The sequence below is a fragment of the Sciurus carolinensis genome, chromosome 8 (genome assembly GCF_902686445.1).
Source record: "Sciurus carolinensis chromosome 8, mSciCar1.2, whole genome shotgun sequence".
Classification (NCBI taxonomy): Eukaryota; Metazoa; Chordata; class Mammalia; order Rodentia; family Sciuridae; genus Sciurus; species Sciurus carolinensis.
Window position 1 is genome coordinate 50,916,664 of NC_062220.1, and position 12,652 is coordinate 50,929,315.

Consider the following 12,652-nt stretch of genomic DNA (forward strand, 5'->3'; position numbering starts at 1 on the left):
ATTCTGTAATTTGCTTTGCAAGCTTTCATCAACCAAGACTGGTTTCAGGGCCCATTCAGAAATACACCCTTTTGCATCCAAGTTTTAAACATTCTGTTCTTCATTATTTTCTCCATCTAGAAGATATGAAGTATAACAGAATGGATAGGAAAAAAAAAATGAGATGTTGACAAGACCCAGAACACATGTAAAAAGTTACCTCGACTTCCAGAGGTTGAAAAATAAGCAATTTATCCCTGTCTTTCTTCTTTATGCCTGGTGCTTGCTTCTTCTCACCTCCAACCTGCTCAGAAAACAGTCATGCTATGGTGGCTTGAAAATGCTAAGCAGATCCGGTATCCTATACAAATGCACAGTTATTTCCAAGAAAAAAAAAAAACACATTTGCAAATATCCTCAAAAGGTGAGCGACAGGTGGGGTCCCACAGTCTGGGCCCATGCTGTCTAGTCAGTCAGTGAACAGAGCTTTGCTTTAGCGAAAAATGTCCTTCCTAGTGGTTGCAAAATGTGTACTGTTCTCAAAGAAAACACACATTGTTTTATGCCACTGTGTGGCTTTCAAGTACAGACATTACTGAAAAGTGTGAACACCAAATGTGTTGTCTTAATGTATTTAAGACATGGCTGGTGAAAGCATAAAAACCTTTACAGAGACGCTGTGCTGCAGAGGGAAATCAAACAAAATCAAACACAAAAGACTGAAAAGAATACATGCCATGTATCAGTAAGCAAAGCTTAATCTTCACATAGTTCTTGGAAATCACAAGGTATCCAAATGCGTGCAAGGTTTTAAATAAATTGCAGAGAAAACAGGGTCTTGCCAGCTTCAATTTTCTTGTAAGTGAAATCCACCGCAGGGAGCGAAAGGAAACTGATCCATGATTCCCTTCACATTATTGGCCACTTCATTAATGTGTTTTTTTTCTTCTCAGAAAGATGACAACTTAATTCTGGGAGGAGGAAAAGAGAAAATTGTTTTATATATATATAAAAAAACTTACTTCATTCATTTTTCCTATATAACACATCAAAATTGGTCAGGCCAAAGTGAGCTCACCAGTGTTTTCCACAGCCACCCCAAGCACATATATTTGAGGTAGAATAGTTTCCTTAACCAAAACAATTCTTCTAATATGATAAAAAAAATGTTCTGACTGCATTTTCTTCCCTTAAAATAGTTTAACTCCATGAATTCAAATGGTCTAACTTCCTTTGGATTACTTAAGAAAAAGAAATTCAACAAATTTCCCTTCCCTAAATCATTAGTAGTACCACTGGTCTTAATTAAGGGCCTGTAGCATCATATACACCATTAAAAGGACATAACATTATGTTCACTTTTATGAACATGAAATAGAAAAATGAATCACATTCGTGCTTTTAAAACAAATCAGCTGGACAGAATTCCTTGGCTGCCTATTTATCAGTTACTCCAGTCTCAGCAGAATGAAAAGTGACCGGTGTGACCTGAGCTGGCAGCCCCAACATCCTGCACAGGATGGTACCTTTCTCAAGATGTCTGCCTAAAACTTGGTAACTACTTGCAGGTGAGTGGTTCAAGAAGCAAGAAGGATTGTTCTCTGAGTTGCTCTCTACCCTTCTTTTTAGCCCTTATGCATCTTTGTTGACTCTCTAGGATGAGAAAAGATCATCTGGCTAGGTAAGGATGGGAATCCTGGGTTCAAGTCACACAGCCTTAAGAGTTGATCCATCAGCCCCACTTCATCTGAGAACCAGGTTTAAAAGCTAGTTCTTGGTCACTGAGGCCCGGCCAGCCCTGCCAGACTCCATCTATGTGGCCGTACTGTCATCCTTCCTGATACAGAGGGAATGGGATAGAGTCTAATCCCACAGGTTTTGGTCTTCTTTGGAGACTTCACAGTGCAGGTGCCCTGCTGTTCCTCCAGTGGCTGTACCAGCAAGGTACTGCATGGCAGTGACCAAGCAATATCTTGACCAAGAAAGCCCAAAGTGTCACTGGGATATTCAAGAACCATCAAAACAACATGCCCCCACCCTCCCTCATCTCTTCCACTTACCATGATGATTTTTCAGAAGATACACCTTTCTTTTTTTATTGGGATGAAATTCATACAATATAAAATTAACCATCTCGAAGTGTATAATTTAGCGACATTTTCTACATTCTCAATGTTGTACATCCATCATTCTTATCTAGTTCCAAAACATTTTCATCACTCCCAAAGGAGATCCTTACTATTTAAGCAGTCATTACCCATTCTTCTGTTACCCCATCTCCTGGAAACCACTAACCATCTTTCTGTCTTTATGGATTTACCTATTCTGGATAGTTTATATAATGGAATCATACAATATATGACCTGGTTGCTTTCACTTAGCATAACATTTTTGAAGTTCATTCATATTATAGTATGTATTAGTACTGCATAATTTTATACAGCTGAATAACACATTGTGTGGATAGACCACGTTTTGTTTATTCATTCATCTGTTAATGTATATTGGATTGTATCACTTTTTGGCTATTGATGCTATGAGCATTCATGTACAAGTGTCTGTTCCAATGCCTGTTTCCAATTCTTTGGGGTATATACCTAGGAGTGGAATTTCTGGGTCATATGGCAATTCTATTTTAACTTTTTAAGAAAGTGTCAAACTGTTTTCCACATTGGCTGCATTACTTTACATTCCTATCAGCAATGCAGAAGGGTTCCAATTTTTCTACATCTTTGTTAACACTTGTTGTTTTCTGCTTTGTTTTGTTTTTTAAATTACAGCCATCCCAGTGTTGGTAAACTGGTTTGCATTTCATTTGCATTGATTTACCTTTTCCTAATGATTTGTGATGTTGATGTTGAATATCTTTTATGTATGTGCTTTTTTAAAAATTTGCCATAAAAGTGAGTTTCTGTTTTGGAGAAATAACTATTCAAATCTTTGCTCTTTTTAAAATCAGGTTTTTTGTCCATTTGTTGAGTTGTAGGTGTTCTTTATGCATTTTGGATATTAATCCCTTATCAGGTTTATGATATGCAAATATTTTCTCCTGTTCCATAACCTGTCTTTTCTCTCTGTTAATCTTGTCCTTTGATGCACAGAAGTTTTTAATTTCAAAGTCCATTTTATACATTTTTTTCCTTTGTTCCTTGTACTTTTGGTGCCATATCTAAAAATTCATTGTGAAATTCAAGGTTATAAAGATTTACTCCCATATTTTCTTCTATGATAGCCCTTACATTTGGATCTTGGTCCATTTTGAGTTAATTTTGCATATGAGGTATGAGGTAGGGATAACCTTCTATTCTTGAGAGTTCTATATGTGTGGTGACTGTATCAAATGTAAACAAAAACCTTTCTCTTAGGTTTCCGGGACAGGCCTGGGTGTGAATGGAAACCACACACAAACCCTTTGTTATCATTAAGTCCTAACTCCTCAGTTGTTATCTCAAATACTAGGTGTTTTGTGGACAGTTCTTTATGTGGCTCACCTGGATATCCCTCAACAATGCTGGTTGCCCAGACATGCTTTTTTCAAGTCTCTTATTTCTTTCTTAGTTTCTTTTTCTTTTTTTAAATTTTATTTAAAAAAATTTTTTTCAGGGGAGTATCATGAACTGAACCAAGGGGAGCTTAACCACTGAGTCACATTCCTACCTCTTTTTATTTCTTATTTCGAGACAGGGTCTCACTAACTTGCTTAGGGTCTCTTTAGGTTGCTGAGGTTGGCCTCAAACTTGTGATCCTTCTGCCTCAGCCTCCTGAATTGCTGGGATTATAGGTGTGTGCCACAGCGCCTGGCCATCAAGTCTTAAAGAATTCAGCACTCTAGAAAATAATTCCATGGAACAACCTTCCTGGACTCCATCTCACTCTTATTCCTCCAGGGAAATGGAGAAATTCACCCTCCCTATACCTGTTGCTCTCATATTAGCACACACTCTGATTTAGGCCCTACCGTTTTTGAGGACTATGACATCAAGGAGAGCACTTGGCTCCACAGAATTTCAGGTTCACAGGTCAACAGATACTTTATCCAGTCCCAACCCCACTACCAACTTTAACATTTTTTTATTCAGAAGATGACAAAGTGTCCTTTTCCTTCCATGTAACTTAAGCAGAAGGCTGTCTACTCCAGCCAGAGGAGCTCTGATTTTTCCTGACATCTACTTTCTAGGCATGGAGTTCCTACGACTACACCCAAATGACAGTCTTTGCTTGGCTCTTCTCCCTCTAACACTTTAACCAACAGAGATGGACAACTGGTGCCCAACCGACCTCTTGAACCAGAGACTTGGTTTAGTCCCTCCCAGACATTTCCTCTCCGGAAGTAGTAAAAGGGCAGGTGGCAATCTATAGGTTCTTAAGTTTGGGCTCTTACTGGTTTTGTTGGCCTGTGTATCTCCAGATCACAGCTCAGGCGTGGCTTAAGCACTCAGTAGATAGTTGTTGAATGAATAGGAAGGGAAAAGGAAGAATCTGAAAACATGGAAGTGGAAGATGTTCTGAGACGTGGTTATTTATGGAGGGCAAGTACTGTGCTGCTATTCCTGCATTTTGCTGAAATTGCTCATACAAAGCAGCTTTTTATTTCAGCAACAGTGCCCAGTGACTGTGCTGGGTAAAGAGTAGGTTACCCACAGACCACACACCACTAGTGGAGAATGATGGGTAAGATTAACACCTTCCTGTAGGCCAAAATTCTTTGTTGTTGTTGCTTTTTCTCTGATGTTCTATTTGAAAGGAATGATCAGATTTCCAATATGTTTGATTTCATGTTTCAGTAAACTACACTGTCACCATAGTCAATGCCATGTTATTATCCATTGGATTCATTTAAGACTGTTTTTAGGCTATGGATGGTATTTGCCCTTGCCTTCATCCTGATTCTTTGAGTATAATCTCAAGGTTAACTAATGGCTAACTTAGGGCATAAGCAGAGTTGGATAATACAGGATAATAGATAGTAACAGTAATTGGATAACAAATGGTGAATGCCGTGATTATGGTAAGTCCATTACATAGGTTTGGGTTCTGACATTAATGGAAGAAACCAATTATAAGAAAATAAGGGAGGTGCCAACCACAGGAAGACTGCTCTCTCTGTGAGATGACTGAATAGACCACATTATGCCACCTGCCCTGTCTGATACTGTTCACCAGAGCATGGGATATCCTTCATCCCTTCTTGGGCGGCATCAGCTTCAATTTTTGATGAGCACATATGAGGTGGATCAGTTTACTGCTAGAAAAAATATTTTAAAAATCTAAATGTAATCATGCATTTGATGGGTAGGGAATTAGGGGAAAGGAAAGAAGTTATACTACTATCACAGGGAAGTAAAATACATCAGTGTAAATCTTTCCCTTATGTTTGATTGATAATTAAAATATATTGCCTGCACAATACAAATGAACAGCAACTATGAATTATAAGCTTAACTATGTGCACATACACTCAGAGGTATATGATCATAAGATTAATGAATGCCATTTTTATCTTGCTTTCAGCTTTTACAATGTTCTTTCTCTAGAAATGAATGTTTTAAACAAGAAATTGGATTCGATTGATAAAATCCTTATTCAGAAATATCTACATAGAGTTTCTCAGCTATAAATATTAATTAATTGGATTGCTGGTACCCATAATGCAACTTTGTTCTGACCCATGTGCCCTATGAACTAGATATTTTTTGGATTCAATTTTCTTAAAACCAACTGTCAGCATCATGTGATGGAGGAGATGAAAAATGAAAATGAGCAGTCCCGCTGTGCAGGTGGGTGACCTGTGGGAGACAGTCTGCCTGGTAGGATTTTTACACGAACCATCAGACACAGACCAATTGATTAGATCATCTCATACCCGCCACCAACTAGGCTCAAGAGACTAATTAGAGAGAGTACTGCCTGCGCAGGCACCCCATTGACACCTAATTTGCTCAGCCAAAGCCTTTGGGGAAAATGTATTATCTCTGCAGCTGCACTTCATGCATTTCTGATTTGAGGCACAAGCAAGGAGTGCTTCATCACTCTTTTGAGCAAACTGAATGTAGAAGCCCTTAAGTGCTAAATGCAAGCAAACAGACCCAAATTAAAAATGGACCAGGCTCTTTCTAATTCCCTCTGTGTGCCCTGATAAGTCTTTGTGTGTACACACGCACGCGCGTGCGTGAACACACACACACACACGCACACACACACACACACACACACACACACAGAGTTAATGCACAAGAGAGACATCACAGCCAAGGACCCAGCTCGGGGTGCTCCGGCATGATTTGATGGCTGTGCTTTGCGCTGGACTGTTTACCCTCGCCAAGGGATTGTGTTTGTTTTATTTATTTATTTTTCCTGCTCACCGCCCCTCCTCAAAGTATTCTTTTTTCTACAGGAAAACTCTGGTACATTTCCCCCCCTCTAAGCCTCACTGGAGAGAAGTGATTATTTTGATTCCAAATTAAAGCAACTGTAGGGTTTCCCTTCCTTGCTTAAATTGTGAACAGGATATTCTTCAGGATGTATGTGAAGCTGTAGGGTAATCTGCTCCTTTCTGTTGCAGAGACTTCTTTGTAAAGAAGGAAGAAACACAATTTGAGAGAAAGGAAGCTACCTCACAGCAGCACATGCAGTTTAGAATTATAAAACTATTAGGTTCTCTTCTAGAAATAAGTGAACATCACTTGACCGAGTTTGGCTCTATCTCTTTCTGTCCTACAGTAAAACTAATTCCTACCTCCTTCTCAAACGTAGAATCCAAAATTCTGGTACAAAGGAGGCATTTAAGGACAGGTATGTAATTAATTACATGCTTTGAAAAAGGAAGTAAAAATAAATAATTCAAATAATTGGAAAAATTAGGATGGCTTTGTGCCAGATCTAGAGGATATGGGGAATGAATTTCCATAGTGCTGGAATAAAAGAAAAATCAGAACTTGCCACAGACATGCCAGGTTGGTGTTCTGTAGATGACATACTGATTTTATGCCTTTCCACTCACATGTTGGATGAATTAGTTTACCCATGTGTTCTGGGAAATTAAAATTTTGCTTGGTAATCTTTCACATTTACCCTATTCTTAAGCATTCAATGAAGAATTTTTAAAACTCATTTTAGCGGTTTGCTTTTAAACCCAGCATTCAAAATTGGATTTATGTGGGCACCAGACAGATAGTGCCCAGCAGGCAGTGGGTCAGTGTCTTTCTGAGGGTATGTGGAGAGTGGGTGTAGGGCAGATATTTGAAAATAGCAAAATATAACTGTGTAGAACTTAATCTGATTTTGAAGAGAGCAGAAAGTCCAGAAAGCTTCTCTCTCCCAAGTATCATATCAGCAAGGTTTCATGTGAGAAGTGTTCAGAAAAAAACTTACCTATAAGGCTCTGACACTGAGCTGTTCTGCTTAAAATACCAAGAAAGATAAACAAAACAGATCTTTGCATGTCATTCATCTTCAAGTTCGGTTTGCTACTGTAGAAAAAGAAAGTTTGCAAGGAAGTTGTTAAGCCCCCCTAAGTGCCTAGCAAGGAGCAAATATTAATAACTCATAATCAACTTTCATACTGTAAATTTTATATCAATGTTGGACTCAAAATGATAAGTTTTAGACTTCATACTGAATTTAGAAAATACGAGGACTGCTTAACTTAATAATTTTTTGAGTGAGATTGTTAGGATTTGGCTAGAAGTATAGGTTTACTTTTAGAACATCTGAATCACTGTTTTCCAGTTTCTCTGAAACTACTGAGGCTCTTTGGGGGGTGGTGGAAGGAAGTGGCATGAAACAGAAGGAAGTAGAAAATTAGTGAGACCCACTTCGGTAAGTTATTTCTGATTTATATAATCATGCTTCTTCCCTCTAGAAGAGAGCACATCTTTGAGACCAGCAAGATAATATTAATTAAAATGAACACAGAGACAGACAGGCTTTGTTTTAGGCTTAACAGAAGGTCCATCATTCAAAATGGCCCAAATCCTTTAAGTTGAAAGCTGTTTGGTAACATCCATATGGATGCACAATGAGCTAATTGCAGTAACTCTGCACATTTTAAGCTTTATGCCAAAGTGGTGATTTTAATTAAAAATTTTCAGGCAAAGCCGTAAGTCTAACATTTCAAAACAAAGCATTTCTCACATGAGGAGATGGACTTAACATATCATTTTAATAATCATCATTATCAACAAACATTTATTGAAATCCTCATTAAAGACCAGGCATTATATGATATGTAATTAGCCTGCATTTAAAAGAATGTTCTATTTTAATGGTGAGTCTATTGATTATATCAGATTTATGCAAATGTGAAACACAAGTCATATTTCAGACACAAAAGGGTGTGAGGAAATTCCTGATCTGGGCCTTCTCAGAACCAACAAGACACATTTAATCTTTCTTGAAAAAAATCATATATACAAGTGATTTTTTTAAAATTATAAATATATTAAAATACATTTATATGTATATATTTATGTACAAAACTTTGAGGTTTAAATAGCTCACTGAAATCACTTTAATGATGTCATCTTAAAAAAATTAAATATACAAATATATATAAACATTTATGTATAAAAACTGTGAAGTTTGAAATAGCTCATTGAAATAGTTTTAATGACAGACTTAATAGAAAAGGCTTCACCAAAGGTGGCTTATTCTTTTCAAGGATTTTATATTATTTGAAGATTTATTTGCTTAGCATACCTTTACAAGTGACTGGCTCCCAAGTGGGTATAAGTTAATTAAATAGGATTCTCACCCTTTAACCCTCCTTATATTTTACAGTCCTACTAAATTATATTTAAATATACCAAGTACAAAGTCATGTAACTCAGGAGTGTGTGCATTTTTTTTTACAACTTAACACACACACATACACACAAATCTTATAAAACTACTTCTAAGTTAGCAGACAGAGAAACACGAGAGTTCATGTTGGACTTTAATTAAAAGATTTGAGAAGAGATGTGTCTCCTTTTGGGTGAATTCCTTTTTTCTAAATTGAAATTTGTCTGGTGTTATTGTCCAACATGTTGAAGCATAAGAAGTTTTCATGCTTAGGGTTTTTAATTCAATATATATGATCACCTACAATTTTGAGCCTGTTCTGTGAACCATCTTATTCAGTTGAAACTTGCAAAGCTAAAACAGCCATTTCTATAGCATAATTAGATTACATATAATTGCTATAATGATGTCAGCAGAAACCAGAAGTTATTTTGGTTCATGAGAGCTTTCTTTGCAGTGTTAAAGCTTTAAGTTGCCAAGTAACAGCAACCATGTGTAAGACGCACAAACACAGTTGCATGCAAGTTGCAGAGGCATGTGGTAGGTACATGTTGTCCATTTACCCCACATGCCTCCTTTATGCTTGGTTTGGCTACAGGCTGTGCTTTGGAATTAACTGTTTATTGTACGATTCTCCTGGGTCCTTGAGCAGCCTGCCCTTTCACCTAATATAGTAGCCTCAATCTTGACATCAAGCTTCTTCCACCCATAAACTGTTAGTATTTTTATTAGTGTTTTTTGCTACATATATGAGTCCTGTATTATTAAGTTGAATGTATTCTGAATGGTTTGCCCCTTGTTCTGCTTTTTTTCCCTATAAGCCCTAAAATTTTTACTGTAGTATTTTAGGGAACATAGGCAGGAATGTGGATATTACATTATAGCAGGAACATCTATTCTTATGGGAACATATTCTGACATGTTGTCACAAAGTGACACATTGTGGACACGACTTGGACACATTATTTCAAACCAGGAAATGTCTGCAGACAGTGAGGCCGATCCAGCAAGTCCACGCTAAGGGATGCAGATGCTGGACAGTCAGGTAAGCTCTCCATCAACTAGCTGCCTCACAACAGTGACAATGAACAACTCCTCCATCAGGAACAAATCACTGAATGTTGCTGATCTAGTCACAGGTAAAGTCCTCTGGCATGTACTCCACACAAATATTAAGTGGTTGTTTTAAAGTATTTTGATATTAGTTGTCCCCCCACTAGATGCTATATTTCTGTGATATTAGTTCTAAAAGTTGTAATTACAGAATGCTACGTATATGGTTATGAGAAATAAAAACTAATATTTTGTGCTCATGTGGTATTTTCTCCTATCAAGAGCCCTCTCCCATTTATTCTAATAAAAGTGCCTGAAAAATAGGAAAATAGCTTTTAAAAGAGAGCAAGCTTTATAAATCAGAAAAAAAATATAAGTCAACTACTAGATATCTTCTGGAATATCAGTGGTAGGAAGTCAACTGCAGTAACAACCAGAGCATTCACATAGGACCTACGACCTTTAAGGAACTCAGGTGACAAACAGTCCCAGCTCACCCAGACTGAGGGACTTCCGAAGATGGTGGGGGCGGGGGGGGGGGGGGCGGCGGGTGTTTGGTTGTAAAACGGAGGAAGGTCAGAATGAGTTGGAAACTATCAAGAACAACAGCATTACTATGCGGTGACTTCCACAGAGACGGCAAGGTTGGCACTTTATTATATGAACTAAAGTGAAAAGTATGCTGACATCTCAACCTCAAACTGTGAGTCATGAAAGTATCACAGTTGTGAAACCCTAAGAAGGGCAACAGGTTCAGCGATAGGAAGATGGGAACTGGGCCTGCAGCCTTGTCACCTTTCAACTCCCCACACTGTTCTGGGATTTTTCACTTCTGTGTGTTTTTTTTTTTTTATTTTATTTTAATTGAAGTCACAGTGACTTGCATTCCACTCTAACGATTAGGTTGTAGAAGTCAAGACCACCAACTTGTTCCTCACTCCAACTCTGAGTGCACTGAGGACATATTCATCAATTCACACAGGCCTGTGCCGTGCAGCTTGGGGATGGCTAAGGCCACCCTCTGAAGTGGCCATAAATGCAGATGTTGTACAGATCACAGCAGGAAATGAGCCTGGAGGAGCAGGGGTAGAGGAGCAACACCATCAAGGCCCTGTCTAAATCAATTCAGGAAACATTTACTGAGCATCTATTTTTAAACAAATCCCAGTGTTCGGGGTGGATGAAGACTAAGAACAGGACTCTTAAAGTGAGGTCCCAGCAGTGTTCTGCAATTGGTTGGAACTGGTTTAAGAGTTGAATGTTAAAAATTTCAGAAAATTTTGCAAGCCTGCTGGTGAACACATCAGTCACTGTGGGAGTGTTTACACCAAAGGACACAGACAAACACAACCAACCAGGACTTTTCTGCTTTCTGAAGAGCTGAGAGTTAAGCATTGCCCAGCCTGCCCTTAAAGAGCTCAAGAGTTTGGAGAGAAGATGGCCAGACAACTATCTCTAAGTCAAAATGGAAAATGTAAATGCTATCCTAGAGGTGCCAACACAGTGAGGAAGAACTGGGCTTTGATGAAGTAAAAGCTGAATGTCTAGAGAAGGAGGGAAGAGGCCATCTTGCATAGGCAGGGGCAGTGGGAGGCAGTGAAGGGCAGTGCTTCAGGCACATGCCTGCATGTCGGGCTGCAGATGCAGATGGATGCAGGGAGGCTGAAGGCAGGTGAGGGGAGAACCTGAGGAGCCCTGCACAGGAGTTCGTTCCTTATTCTGTATGCTGTGAAGATGCTCCTGAAGCTGTGAGCAGGGAAGTCCCAGGTTCCAACCTAAGGAAAGTCACATACTTTTCACACACAGGACATTTCTGTGAAAGCTATGGGTATCTCCCATCAAATCAGATAATACAGCTGGTTCTCCAAATGACTCTTGCCATTGCTCACAAAGTACCAGATTTTGAAACATTTAATGCTGAAATGTTTTATTCCACCCTTGAGGAAATAAATATTCAGTGTTCAGGATGAATGATGACATAGAAACCAAGCTTCTTTCCAAGGACTGTAATTTTAAAACATAGCCCCTGGGGATAATGTCAACATTTTCATACGCCAGAAAGATACCTTAGGTATTTGGTGAGTAGTTTGTTCCCTTGTGTCTTTACAGTTGTCTACATGGTTAAAAGGAAAAACTATTCAAGAATAACTCCAACCTTTACTACTCTGCCATCCTTTATAAGTCAAACACGATTTGCTGTTTTTGATTAACACACAACCTCAGACAGACTTTGTAATTGCAGTGTTTAGAGTTCTGAAATGCCATCAAACCCTTTAAAGAGCAACTGCACTAAATTATCAAATGTCGTCACTATATCACTTGTCTTGATTCACTGTGGCTGCCTGTCTTGGACTAGGAGTTTCAGCTCATTAAAACTGTGAAGCCTGTAATGTCTGATGAATAAGACATTCACATCAACACAGTTGGTTTCCTCCTGGTATAAAACAATCAAAGTGCCAACAGCTCAGTGGTTTAGTGGCAGAGCAAAGAACAGTGGTTGCAGGCCTGGGGTCAATTCCTCACTTCCATTGGCAACAGAGCTGGAGAACACAGGGAAAGTAGCCAGCGCACACCAGGCTCGTGGGATTAAGGGATGCTTCGTGCTTTTTTACTGTCCACTTGTGGCAGACTGAAACAAAAGCACCAGCCGAGCTAAGTGAATTGAGCTTTTATTCTAAGAAGTGATGTGGTGCCCCTTCGCCTTGCCCCAGCTCAGAATCCCACACACAATGCAGTCAGTCGAGAATGTGATTTTTTTCTTACCCACCTGTGAGAGGGAAGCACATCCCAGAAAGATCTTATTTCCTCTCCACATGGATGCTAAAGAACAAAGTCACGT

General features: G+C 38.7%; 1 protein-coding gene across 4 annotated transcripts in view; it reads right to left on the bottom strand.

Moving 5' to 3' along the window:
* Positions 1-882: 882 nt before the first annotated feature.
* The window catches only part of Cdk14 (cyclin dependent kinase 14), a 549,244-nt gene continuing 537,474 nt past the window's right edge, over positions 883-12,652 (bottom strand). For 3 of the 4 annotated variants that reach the window (XM_047560804.1, XM_047560806.1, XM_047560805.1), the window contains one exon: positions 883-950. The gene's annotated coding sequence lies outside the window, so the exon portion shown is untranslated. Of the gene's footprint in view, positions 951-7,350; positions 7,449-12,652 lie in introns of all 4 variants that reach the window. The other variant, XR_007109786.1, reaches the window with a different exon arrangement.